At 42.1% G+C, this 11874-nt stretch overlaps 1 long non-coding RNA gene across 1 annotated transcript; it reads right to left on the bottom strand.

Annotated features, from left to right (window-relative positions):
• Nucleotides 1-8369: 8369 nt before the first annotated feature.
• On the bottom strand, nucleotides 8370-10632 carry LOC110368582. Its single transcript, XR_002428206.2, has 3 exons — nucleotides 10494-10632; nucleotides 10196-10367; nucleotides 8370-8653 (listed from the first exon to the last, which is right to left on the bottom strand). It is a non-coding gene; the product is annotated as an uncharacterized LOC110368582 (long non-coding RNA).
• Between the last annotated feature and the right edge of the window lie 1242 nt (nucleotides 10633-11874).

The raw sequence follows: 11874 nt of genomic DNA, 5'->3' as shown, positions 1-11874 counted from the left end.
CTCATTGGCTTATGACTGGTGATGGTAAGATGAGGCCCTATGAGGCATTGAACCACTTGAGCCAATTGCTACGGAACCACATAATCACCAAGAGCCGCAGTGCAGCACCTGTGGACCGACTTTGGTTCTTTAAACTAACAAATTCAAAAGTTTTAGCTTCCACCTCTGGTTTAGTTAACACAATGACCCTCTGACATCTACAGGGCAAGTAGCCAGATCATAAGGTGCCAAGTGAAAACACTGAACATGAGATGTTTGGTAAAAATATATATATATATTGTAATTATTTGCTAACAGGAATCATAAGGAATAATATAAGGAAAGAAAAGGAATGGTATAAATTCCATTAGCAATTGAACATGGCACAAATGTATCACATGATATGTAACCATAGTGACAAGGTAACGGTAGTAAAAGCCGCATCATTTAATTTCATGGCATGAACATTAAAAACAACAATACTAAAATCCACATTGTAGTCAAATGTAAGAAAAATTTATCAAGATCAAGAAAAACAGCAGGTCATACTCCTGCTTCCTTTAAAAACACAAATAATGCAGATGTCAAACAACATCTCAAAGTAAATAATTAACAAATAAATCAAACAAAGATCTATCTCTTTCTCTGTCACTGTCTGCAGGCTCTCCCTGACAGTCAGGGCTGCAGCCTGGTCTCTGCCCTGACCCGTGGCCTTCTCCCTGGGCTACCTAGATTAAAAAATATTTTAGAGTGTGAATGAAAATTATTCTGAAATATCTGTGAAAACCCTGTCCTCCTTACCTGTGAAGGCCCAGCATCATCATCCACTGCTTCTGCTCTCCCTGACTCTCCTCTATTGTGGCAAAAAAGATTTCTTTTAAATATGTGGAAAGCCACAGTGAACATACACAGAAATTAAAGAGAGTTGTGTTTATTCTCACCATTAGACACTAGCATGTGGGGATCTAACACAGGTAACAGTATTCTTTTCAACTAGCTTAACATAATATACTGGCATGTTATTTTATGGTAGGGGTGTATGTGGTGTTCAAACTTTTCGGTATATGGGCTCTTTTTGGTCTAGCAATATATGAACAATATTTGGGTCAGTTGTTCTTTGAAAACACCTGCTGTAATTAGCCAATTTTAATAATTGAATTCAAAGCAGACTTTAATGCCCCAAAGTCTACATTTGAGTACTTGAGAACCCCATTAAGGAATTTGTCTCCTGATGGCAGTGGAAGGTATATGAATGCCAGCCTAACACGAGGGTAAACATCCTGCAAGCCATGGAACTAGCCAGTGGTGACATAGGTGTGGAGGCATTCCAAGCCTGGATAGGGCATGCCAGGTTTTTTTTCCCCATTGCCTGGCCGGAAAATATATGTCCTGTGATGTGGATGAAGTGGATGAAGTCCTGTGGCCCGATCCAGTACACATACAACTTGCCACTGACAGCATCCTATGTAGTTTCCTCAAGGGTCGTTGTTCTATTTATGGTCCACTTCTCTTACTGGCTTCCATGTTTGCAGGCTGCTCTTTTGCCAAGAGAAAATACCAAATGCTGTGCTCTGTTTTGGGAACCCTGGGAACTCTCATATGATTGGCTCAGGAACCAGGAAGTAAACACGGGCTACACACTGCACCGAAGTTATCCGCACCATATCTGTAATTTTGAAGAAAAACATGACCAAAATGTTGATGTAGAGGACTGATTGTCTACAGGGAATGTTACTTCCATCTCAGGTGACAAATGAGAATGACAACATAGTTCAGTTTTGAGCACAGACTGAATAGTTGCATTGAGAATTTGGTTTTGCAAGAAGAATCTGAGGTTTTGTGAACGCACCTTGAAAATTTGGTTTTGTGTTCACAGTTTGGAGAAAAGGAGAGCAGCTTGTGAGAAATATGTCTTAGCAATCGAGAAAAACTGTTAGCCTAGTCTTAAACATAGAAAGGGTGTCTGCCTCACGAACTTAAACTGGGAGTTGGTTCCACAAAAGAGGAGCCTGATAACTAAAAGATCTACCTCCTGTTCTGCTTAGAGAGATTGTAGAACCCACCAATAAATCTGCTGTCAGCTAATTAAGTGATCTGAACAATATATAGAACCTATAGAACAATATATGTTCAATTTATTAAGGCATTTAATCTATATTCTATTCTGGATTAATTTAAATAGGAACTAATGGATCTTCCCTTTACATCAGAACTCTTATGGTAGCATTTTAAAAAAGCTGAAGCCTTTTTAATCAATTTCTAGGCATCCTGATAAATGTTTACAATTATACAGCCTAGACTGTTTTTCCTGTCATCCTTGGACAACATCAAATATTGGCAATAAATTAATTCATACATTCATACGTTCATCCGTCCTACAGAGAATTCCTTTTCAGATACATGCGCTGAGGATTTGGCTCTTTCAGTTATGAGCTGTGGAGCATGCCCAAAGAACAGGATCCTGGGTGGACTGATAAACTGAGCACTCTCTGATTGGCTGTCCGCCTGTCCCACTCCATTCTGAAAATGCACATTCGCAAGAAATCAAAACACTTAAACTGCTCAGTTTCAAGCAGAGTCCCTTCCCCATTGGTCTGATTGTCGCTATTTGCTCAACCTGTATTATTTTGATCACTTTATTTATTAAGTATTTTTTAAGTATTCTGTCTCATGAGAACCAGAGCCTATTGAGCATGAGGACGGTATGAGAAAGAAAAAAACTCCAGCTTCATTGTCCCGATTTCCAGTGAAGACGCACTGACCATTCACATCAGGGGCAGAGTGGAATATGATTGAGTTGTTGTGTCCCTGTATTTCAGACCCTTAAACTACAACAGCAGCAAAAGCAGCACCTAAATGAAGCCCAGATAAATCAAATGCTCTTTAAGTTTATACAAAATGCATTCAGCTATTCTTTGCTGCCGGATCCACCGAGCCATTTAATCGTAGCTGAGTCATTGTGCTGCTTCTAAATTAATGAGGCCACTTTGGAGATTTATTCTTCAAGCTAATTACAGCATCTATGACTCTATGGCAATATCAATCTATGCTGCTATTATGACATCATAAGTGACTAAGCCACTCAGACCAATGACATTATTTCATAAATGCGTAGGAAATAGCTTCATCAAAGCTACAAAAGTGTGAGCCTGAGAGCCAGATGGATTACCAACATCTGTAATATGTTTAAAGTCTGTAGGATCCAATGTGACCACATTTATCAGAGTGTTGTAATTAGTTAGCAGAAGGCCAACATTGTAACAAAGGTTACACAACACCACAACTTCACAGAAAATTTTTCAGGCGACCTAGTAGTCTGATAAAATAAGGTAACGTCACACAAATGGATCAGCAGACAATCCCACAGCAAGGCAACTTCATTACAATAAAATGAAGCGAGAACGTAGAGTCTTTAATACATTTGTGACAGGGCACTATTCATAGAACTATCACCGGTTGATGCACTCTGCTTTTAAAAGAAAAAGTCATAGAATAATAATTTTGTTATAGCTCATCTGTTTCATACATTTAACAGGGATACTCAAAGGATGTGGTGCTGCATGCAAAGAGGCTTTTATGACTATTGGCTGCTAGGATAAAGGATGAAGGAAACTTGTTTTGGATGCCAACCTGTCTGACTCTGTGCTTTTGAAAAGTAGCTTCCGCTGTGAAATTGTCATCAGAGCTTACATGGTGTAGTACATCAGAGATAGAGAGGAATAAAAGGGACAAAGGTAAACAAGAGGACAAACTGAGTTTAGAAGGTATTCAGAAAGCATGGCTGCCTTGGAGTCAGAGACACAATAAGTAACAGGCAAAATGGACAAAAACTGCAAAACAGCAAAGGAACTAAAATGTTCACCATCTGTCTGCAGGTTACACAGGGAGCACAGGGAAAAAAGTGGAAGAAACTGGAACATTTTACTGCAGTATTCCAATATTGCCTTTTCTTGGTGGATACCAGTTAGCCTCATGAGACCATCCTGATCTCGCGAGCTTTCAAGGTTCCACTCGCAGATCAGTCTGGCTACTCTCCGTTAAAGAAAATTTGGAGCCGTTCACCAAACGAACGTCCAATCAGCGTTGGCTTTGAGGCGGGTTGAGGTGTGACGCAACGGGAAGCGCGTCAGTTCAGTCTAAACAACATGGCGGCTTCATCCGATGAAACTAGCGTTAGCGTGGCTATCGAGCAAGTTTTATCGGAATTACAGAGTATTTCTCTGCTGAGCTAACGAGCCTTTACCTGCAGCAGCAAGAGTAGCTTGGCTTGTGGTTGTGTTTTCGTCGTCGCTCTGTTACGAGCGACGACGAATCTGATTGGTTCATTTGGCCTGTCTATCACCAACATAGGCCAATCAGCTAACCAGTATTTTTCGCCCCTTCCCAAAGTTACTTCAACGGAAGGTTTCCAGATGGATATGCGGAGCAAATCTATCTGGCGGAGTCAGGTAAGATACCAGTTCCAATAAATGCATGTCTGACAGAGAGGGAGCACTACTAAAAAGTTCATCATGGAAATAATTTACCCCTCCCTGGGCTGCCACCTTACCGTGGTGGAAGGGTTTGAGCGTCCCAATGATCCTAGGAGCTATGCTGTCAGGGGCTTTAAGCCCCTAGTAGGGTCACCCAAGGCAGACAGGTCCTAGGTGAGGGACCAGACAAAGAGCAGCCCAAAAAGCCCCTTATGACGAGTAACATCAATGGATTTCGTGTTCCCTCGCCCGGACGCGGGTCACCGGGGCCCCACTCTGGAGCCAAGCCTGGAGTGGGTCACGTTGGCGAGCGTCTGGTGGCCGGTCTTTTGCCCATGGAGACCGGCCGGGCTCAGCCTGAAGAGGTGACATGGGTCCCCCATCCGATAGGCTCACGACCTATGGGAGAGGCCAAAGGGGTCGCGTGCGTTGTGCAATGGGTGGCAGCAGAGGGCGGGGGCCTTGGCATTCTGATCCTCGGCTGCAGAAGCTGGCTCTTGGGACGTGGAATGTCACCTCTCTGGTGGGGAAGGTGCCTGAGCTAGTGCGCGAGGTTGAGAGGTTCCGACTAGAGATAGTCGGGCTCACCTCAAAGCATTGCTCTGGCTCTGGAACCAGTCTCCTTGAGAGGGGCTGGACATTCTTCCACTCTGGAGTTGCCCCCGGTGAGAGGCGCCGAGCTGGGGTGGGCATACTTGTTGCCCCCCATCTCAGTGCCTGTACGTTGGGGTTCTCCCCGGTGAATGAGAGGGTGGCCTCCCTCTGCATTCGTGTGGGGGGACAGGTTCTGACTGTTGTTTGCGCTTATGCGCCAAACAGCAGATCAGATTACCCACCCTTTTTGGAGTCCTTGGAAAGGGGTACTAGAGAGTGCCCCTCCTGGGGACTCCATCGTTTTGCTGGGGGACTTCAACGCTCACGTGGGCAATGACAGTGGGACCTGGAGGGGCGTGGTTGGGAGGAACGGCCCACCTGATCTGAACTCGAGTGGTGTTCTGTTGTTGGACTTCTGTGCTCATCATGGATTGTCCATCACAAACACCATGTTCAAGCATAAGGGTGTCCATATGTGCTCTTGGCACCAGGACACCCTAGACCGTAGTTCAATGATCGACTTTGTTGTTGTTTCATCTGATCTGAGGCCGCATGTCTTGGACACTCAGGTGAAGAGAGGGGCGGAGCTCTCCACCGACCACTACCTGGTGGTGAGTTGGCTCCGATGGTGGGGGAGGAAGCTGGTCAGACCTGGCAGGCCCAAACGTATTGTAAGGGTTTGCTGGGAACGTCTACCTACCGGGCTTTTTGTCCTGTGGGACTCCGGAAGCAGCTGATGTGTACCAGCAGTCGAAGCGGCAGGCAGCTCGGCTGCCGCTTCGAGAGGCCATGGAGAGTTCGGAGAGGCCATGGAGAAGAGGCCATGGAGAAAGACTTCTGTATGGCTTCGATACGATTCTGGTACACTATCCGGCGTCTCAGGAGGGTGAAGCAGTGCAGTACCAACACTGTTTACAGTGGGGGTGGTGTGCTGCTGACCTCGACTCGTGCTTTGGTGGGCGGAATACTTCGAAGGATCTTTGGATCTTTTAGGACTGAGCTTTGCCGCGTGATATCAAGACATTCTATGAGGTTAGTACTGTTTTTTTTTTCTTCTTTAAGCATTTTTAGACAAATTTACACATAATTACTTGCTCATTAAGTTCACCTGTCCCTTTACTTGGGATTCACAAATAGTTTGCAGCAAAGCAAGACATCCACCGTCAGAAAAGTGAAAGGACAGACTGTCTCCCTGTTTCTCTTCAAGAGACTGAAAACAGAAACTAGTTTTTAACAAGCATGTAGTCTTATAACAAATTGCAGTTTGTTATTAGAACAGAGTTGAGCTGCTGTGTGAGGTTTATTTCCTGAAGTTTCAGAGTTACAGGACCGTTCTCATGTGAGAATAATTCTGTTTAGAATCACGATGACAGCTGCTGCTTATAATGAACCCCAAAACTTCTGCTTGCCACCGCAAAGCACTTCATGGACACACTGTATATGTGTTCTCCACCTCTGGCCTGTTTCTGACTCTGTGTGTGCTATAACTGCAGCTCGGTCAGAGAGTGTCTGTGAGCCAGTCAGTCAGTCAGTTAGCCGGTCAGCTGGGCAGCAGGGGGAGCACAGCATCTCAGAGACACTGATTTATTGGACAATTTCACAGCACTGTCCGTGGTAATGGGACAGGATAAATGGCTGCCCTCTCGCTGGCTGAGCTTGACTCTTGGGGATGAGCGAAACTGACTTTGCCTGTGCAACTTTGTGCTTTGCTCCATCTTTTGTGTTTTTGTTTGTTATCCCATTCTCAATGTGTTTAGTGTTGTGAATGTTTTTTACACATACACCCCCTACTTTGTGCCCTCCCTAGAATCAGCCATCTCATACTAAAATTTCTCATGCCCTCTTTATCCCTCCTCACTATCCTGTTATGACTTATTGACTTTCTGTCTGTGTCACCTTTTAGCTCTATTTCACTCCATTCAATCTCCGAGTTTCCACAACAAGTGCCTTTCCTTCCCCACAATCCACTTTTTTCCCTTGTTGTCCTACCAAGTGGATTTCTTCTATATGAGTGTGAATTTCACCAATTTTTTTTTTTTTGCATTTGCCAGTTTTGGTGTAAAAAGTGGTCACTTCTGGAGAGACAAGTGTTATTATTTACCAATAGCTATCTTGTATCAGAGCGCTCAAACACAAGTTATCAGCAGTCTGTGCACACAACAGTCTGGGAGTGGGACTCTTCCTGGAAGGAATTATTTACTTGTTACATAGAAACCGGTGATTTCTAGCTTACTGCATGAATTTTTACACAAGTAAAACCCCAACTCCATTTATGGTCAGGAACACACCTGGTTGAATGAAAGTCAACCAATCAGTGGTTAGCAAAACAATGCATAAAGACAAGTTTGATCCACATACTTTCTCGCTGTTCCCCATTAGTTTTCCCGTGCTCTCCTTACACTCTGGATTTTAGCCTTCAGCCCGCTGCGAGCTTATTCTGTATTTTTTCATTAAAATCATCATCCTACTCTCCTCATACTGTTGCTGAGATGTTGTCTGTACTCTGGTCCTTCATCTCCATGCTTCATGACAGTTTAACAAATAAATAAGTGGGAAACCTACCTCTCCAAACGACTGTCTAAGCTGCATATCGGGATTCTTGCAGCATTCTTACTTTTCTTTTCTTTGCTCTGAAGTTCCTACAGAACCATTGTATTTCTTTAAGATCTTGACATTGTTGCCAATATATTGCCATATATTGAATGACATAATGTTGTTTTGCAAAATAAAGCTATAAACTGTAGGCATCATTATAAGAGGACATTCAATAAAGATTACCACTATGAAAACATGATATAAAAAATGAAGAGAAACCCATTTTCTCATGAGTAGAGATACTTGGCGGTGGGAACATGCTTTTTATTATAGGGAGATTTCAGACAGAAATAGTGATTTTAGTCATGTACCCAGTTTAATTATAAAACATCACACTCTCAGGCTACTAAACAAATTCTAGAGCCAAAATTGTAGAAATGCTTTGTGTATTTCCCAGACTTGCATCCTGACCCTGCAAGTCTGACTTGCATCCTTTATGTGTTTCACGGAAGACAGTTATTCTTCTGTTTACATTAAGAGGGATGGAGGGAGATGGACAAAAAGAGAACATGTTTTAGCAAAACACACCCAATGCCATAAATTTGGGACATCGTCAAACAAAAGACAATCGACATATTGTACAGTCGACCGATTTAGCTTTGCATAACAAAGCAATGTCAACAATAACTTTGCAGACGGATGCATTTCTGTATGAAAACAACATCATCCTCTTACATAACCTTCAGAGAAATAAGCAGATGCAGCATCCTTCATTATTTGCCCTGATCCTGGGGTGTTGGTTGTGTATTTTGTTTTCTTCCTTCCTCTGTGGAGCTGAGCCTCCCCGGTCTGGTTGCAACACCTACAGCTAAGCACCGTATCAGCTGCCGAGTATTTAGAATCAGTGCTCCTCCTGTCTCCTCACCTAGTTGTCTGTTCAGGTAGAGGTCATTTCCTGGTGAAAGGTTACCTGCTGATATCCAGGGATACCTACATATGTTATTCTTCTGTCTCTAACCTCCAGTGTCTTGCATAGTCTTTCCTGTTTCTGTTGTCCAGTTCCTGAACTCTATCTGGAAGAAAGGACCAAGTTTCCGACAAACAGGGATTCAGACCTCTCGACTTCTATGGAAAGTTCAGCATGAAATTAGTTCTATTTTGACGGCCTGTTAGTACTGACCACAGATAGAGTAAAACACACAAAAATAAACAATGTTAGGTTGTTTTAGCCTAAGCTAACATCATCTGCCCAAAGTTTCAGGCGTGCGGGGCTGCGGTTTAAATGCTGTCTTCTCAGGGCAGTGGGAGGGAAAGACTGGCTCTGACAATACTGTATGCTTAAGGACACCTGTTGTGGCAGTGGTGTCCAAACTTTTCAGCTCATGGGCCAAAATTGTCACATCAAAACCGCTCAAGGGCCAAAGAATGATCAACAAACAATAAATAACATCCAAACAATGGCTGTGATTTTTTTTAACCTGATCTACAAAAATATGATAACTTTTAAATAAACAAATTAGACTTTCTGTATTTAGCCAATTTTAATAAATTAATTCCAATCAGATTTGAATGGACTAAAGTCTGCATTTGAGTAACAGTTGTAATCCTATTTACAATTAAATTAAAGAGCATGTAAAATGTGTGATTATTAAAAAAAAAAAAAAAGGTTTTATTGTAAGACTTTAACTTGTCTGTCGCAATTTCGCCAAAATCTTCCATCTGTACCAGCAACCAGTGGTGGTGAGTCTTGAAATGCAGCCGAGGGGCCGCACAAAATCATGGTGTAAATCTGTGCTGTTTGTTGTTTTTTTCTGTGAGCTATTGTGTAAATCTAAAAAGCAAGTGTTTGTTTACAGTAGAAGCTGATAGGCATTCTCTGCCTCTTTTTGTTCCAATCATTTTGACCTCTAGTGATTAGACAGGGAGCTCAGAACGTGGAAGGTTTTTTTTCAATGTATACATAGCTGACTTATTTTTTAGTTAGAAGTGGTGTTTTCATTGTTTTCTACTTTCCTGTTCCAGTGCATCAGGCTCCAGTCGGTTCAAGCTTTACAATTTCAGTCGTAGCAAACAGGAGAAAGCTTAGCAAATCCACAAATAAGTGCAAATGGATACATTTCTGAGTCTCGTAAAAGCAAACCTTAGGCAAAAAAACCTTCAGAGCAACAAACAGTTGCAACATTTTGAATTATCATGCACCAGCCAGAGTCCAGATGTCACTTAAAAAAGAGGAAAATACACCACTTTCTAAAGATTCTGGCCCATTCCTAACTAGATCTCAACTTTTGCTTGTCTAGGCTGTAATACAGGCAAACCTGTGTCAAGTGTGCCGCTTGTATCTGAAATTAGGCTGCTATCAACAAAGACTACTTAATGCTAAAGGACCTTCAAAACCTTTGGTAGATATAAATTTAACTTCAGTCACCATTTGCATTGGCACAAATCACAAAACCTTCCTACCTTGTTCTAATGGAAATCTTCCAATACTATTATAAGACAAGTGATTCAGTGCTTCAGTGGCTACTTTTCATCTGATCAGGTAGATAAAAAATATGCTCAAAAGTGGTAAGACAGAGAAACCATTCTGCTCATCCAAATTACATTTCTGTACCCACCTCTGTGGTCACCTGCTAACCCCTCTTGTGAAATCCAGCAGTGTCTTTCTGCCTCAGTGACCACGAGGATGTCTCTGGAGATGGGATCTCTGATGCGCGCCCTGGGCATATTTACAGAGCTGGGTTATGACAGGAAGGAGGTGTGGTGAAGATGAGCCAGACTGCAGTTTTCCTACAAAGAGAGGTTTGAGATTGAACAAGCTTGAGAGGCGGTGTTATGAATTTTTGAATTTGAACTCCGATAAATTACATTTAAATTAAACCTGCTAGGCTTCTAAAGCTAATGTTGGGTACTCACGTGTTTCTGCACAGTTTTTGTTAAAGACAGACCTGTTGTTTTTGTTTCTTCACAACAAAAGCCCTCTCTGGGAAATTTACAAGATGACGTGGTCCCATTCAGGTCGAAGTACGTATAATCTAGTTTAATCAAAGGTATTCTAGGTGCTGTCGAAGTTAAATTAAATTCCAGTAACTCAGTTAATTCCAATCCATTATCCAATACAATAAAACAGAGCAAGTGTATAATTAAATGAGGATTTGTTTCAAGGATATTCAGGCCTGTTAACTCAGACTAATTTTATCTACTTTCCCTGTACTCTTGATTTTTTACCTGGATCTCCTTCGTTCCACCTCCTAGAGTTGTCAATACCACACCCTCACATTTGCTACATCTGGTAGAGTTTGATAAAACCATGATTCCTAAAGGTATCTTTTACACAGAGACACCACTGGACATTCCTGAGAAAAAAACAACATACAATGAAACATGCAGGTATGCTGCATTATACTTTAGGGTCATCTTAGATCAGTGGTTCTCAAATAGTGGGGTGCGCCTCCTAGGGGGCCTGTGAAGACATAAGAGAGGGGTTCCAAACATCAGTTTTACTTTAAGATCTTGAGCTCTCTGCCAGAATCCTTTCAACATTTTTGGAAAGGCCTCGCCAGAATCCACAATGTTGACAAAAAATCTGAGGGGTCACCTGTGAGAGATAAGGGATGTTTTTGTAATCTGACAGACTTGGAGAACTTTGCCAAGACACAATGGGCAAATACTATCAAGATGTGGGATACATCATATTTATTTATTTTTTCTTTTCTTTCTAACAGCATTGTTTGTTTAGTTCAGTGGTCTCCAACTCCAATCCAGTGTCCTGCAACTTTTAGATGTTCTTGTGCCCTACACAGCGGACGCAACTGACAAAACGACTTCACTAACATGTAGGTCAGCTCTGCAGAGCCCTGTTAATAAACTAATTTTGGTGTCAGGTGTGTTGAAGCAGAGACTCATCTAAAAGTTGCAGGACACCGGCCCTCCAGGGCTGTAGTTTAAGGCTACTGGTTTAGTTGAAAAAGTATTTAAATTCTTTATCAAAGTCTTAGTTTCCACATCATGAAAACCTGATATTCTTACTGGGCAGTGTACGCTTTTTAGAGTCACTTAATATAGTACATATAAGTTTGACATACGCATGGTGGGAGAATATCATAATAAGACCCCCAAACTGTGTTATTATTCTCCTATCCGGTCATCTGTTGTGTTACCTTTAGTACTGTGTGTTTTTGGAACATAATAATTTAGATAACTCTACAGACTCAGACTCAGATCACAAAAAGACTGATTATTTTATTCTTTCCAGCTGACAGGTTAAAGCATTAGTTATAGCATACATTACAGTGAG

The sequence above is a fragment of the Fundulus heteroclitus genome, chromosome 18, assembly GCF_011125445.2.
Source record: "Fundulus heteroclitus isolate FHET01 chromosome 18, MU-UCD_Fhet_4.1, whole genome shotgun sequence".
Lineage (NCBI taxonomy): Eukaryota > Metazoa > Chordata > Actinopteri > Cyprinodontiformes > Fundulidae > Fundulus > Fundulus heteroclitus.
Note: the sequence above shows the minus strand (reverse complement) of the source record. Positions and strands in the feature narration are given on the sequence as shown.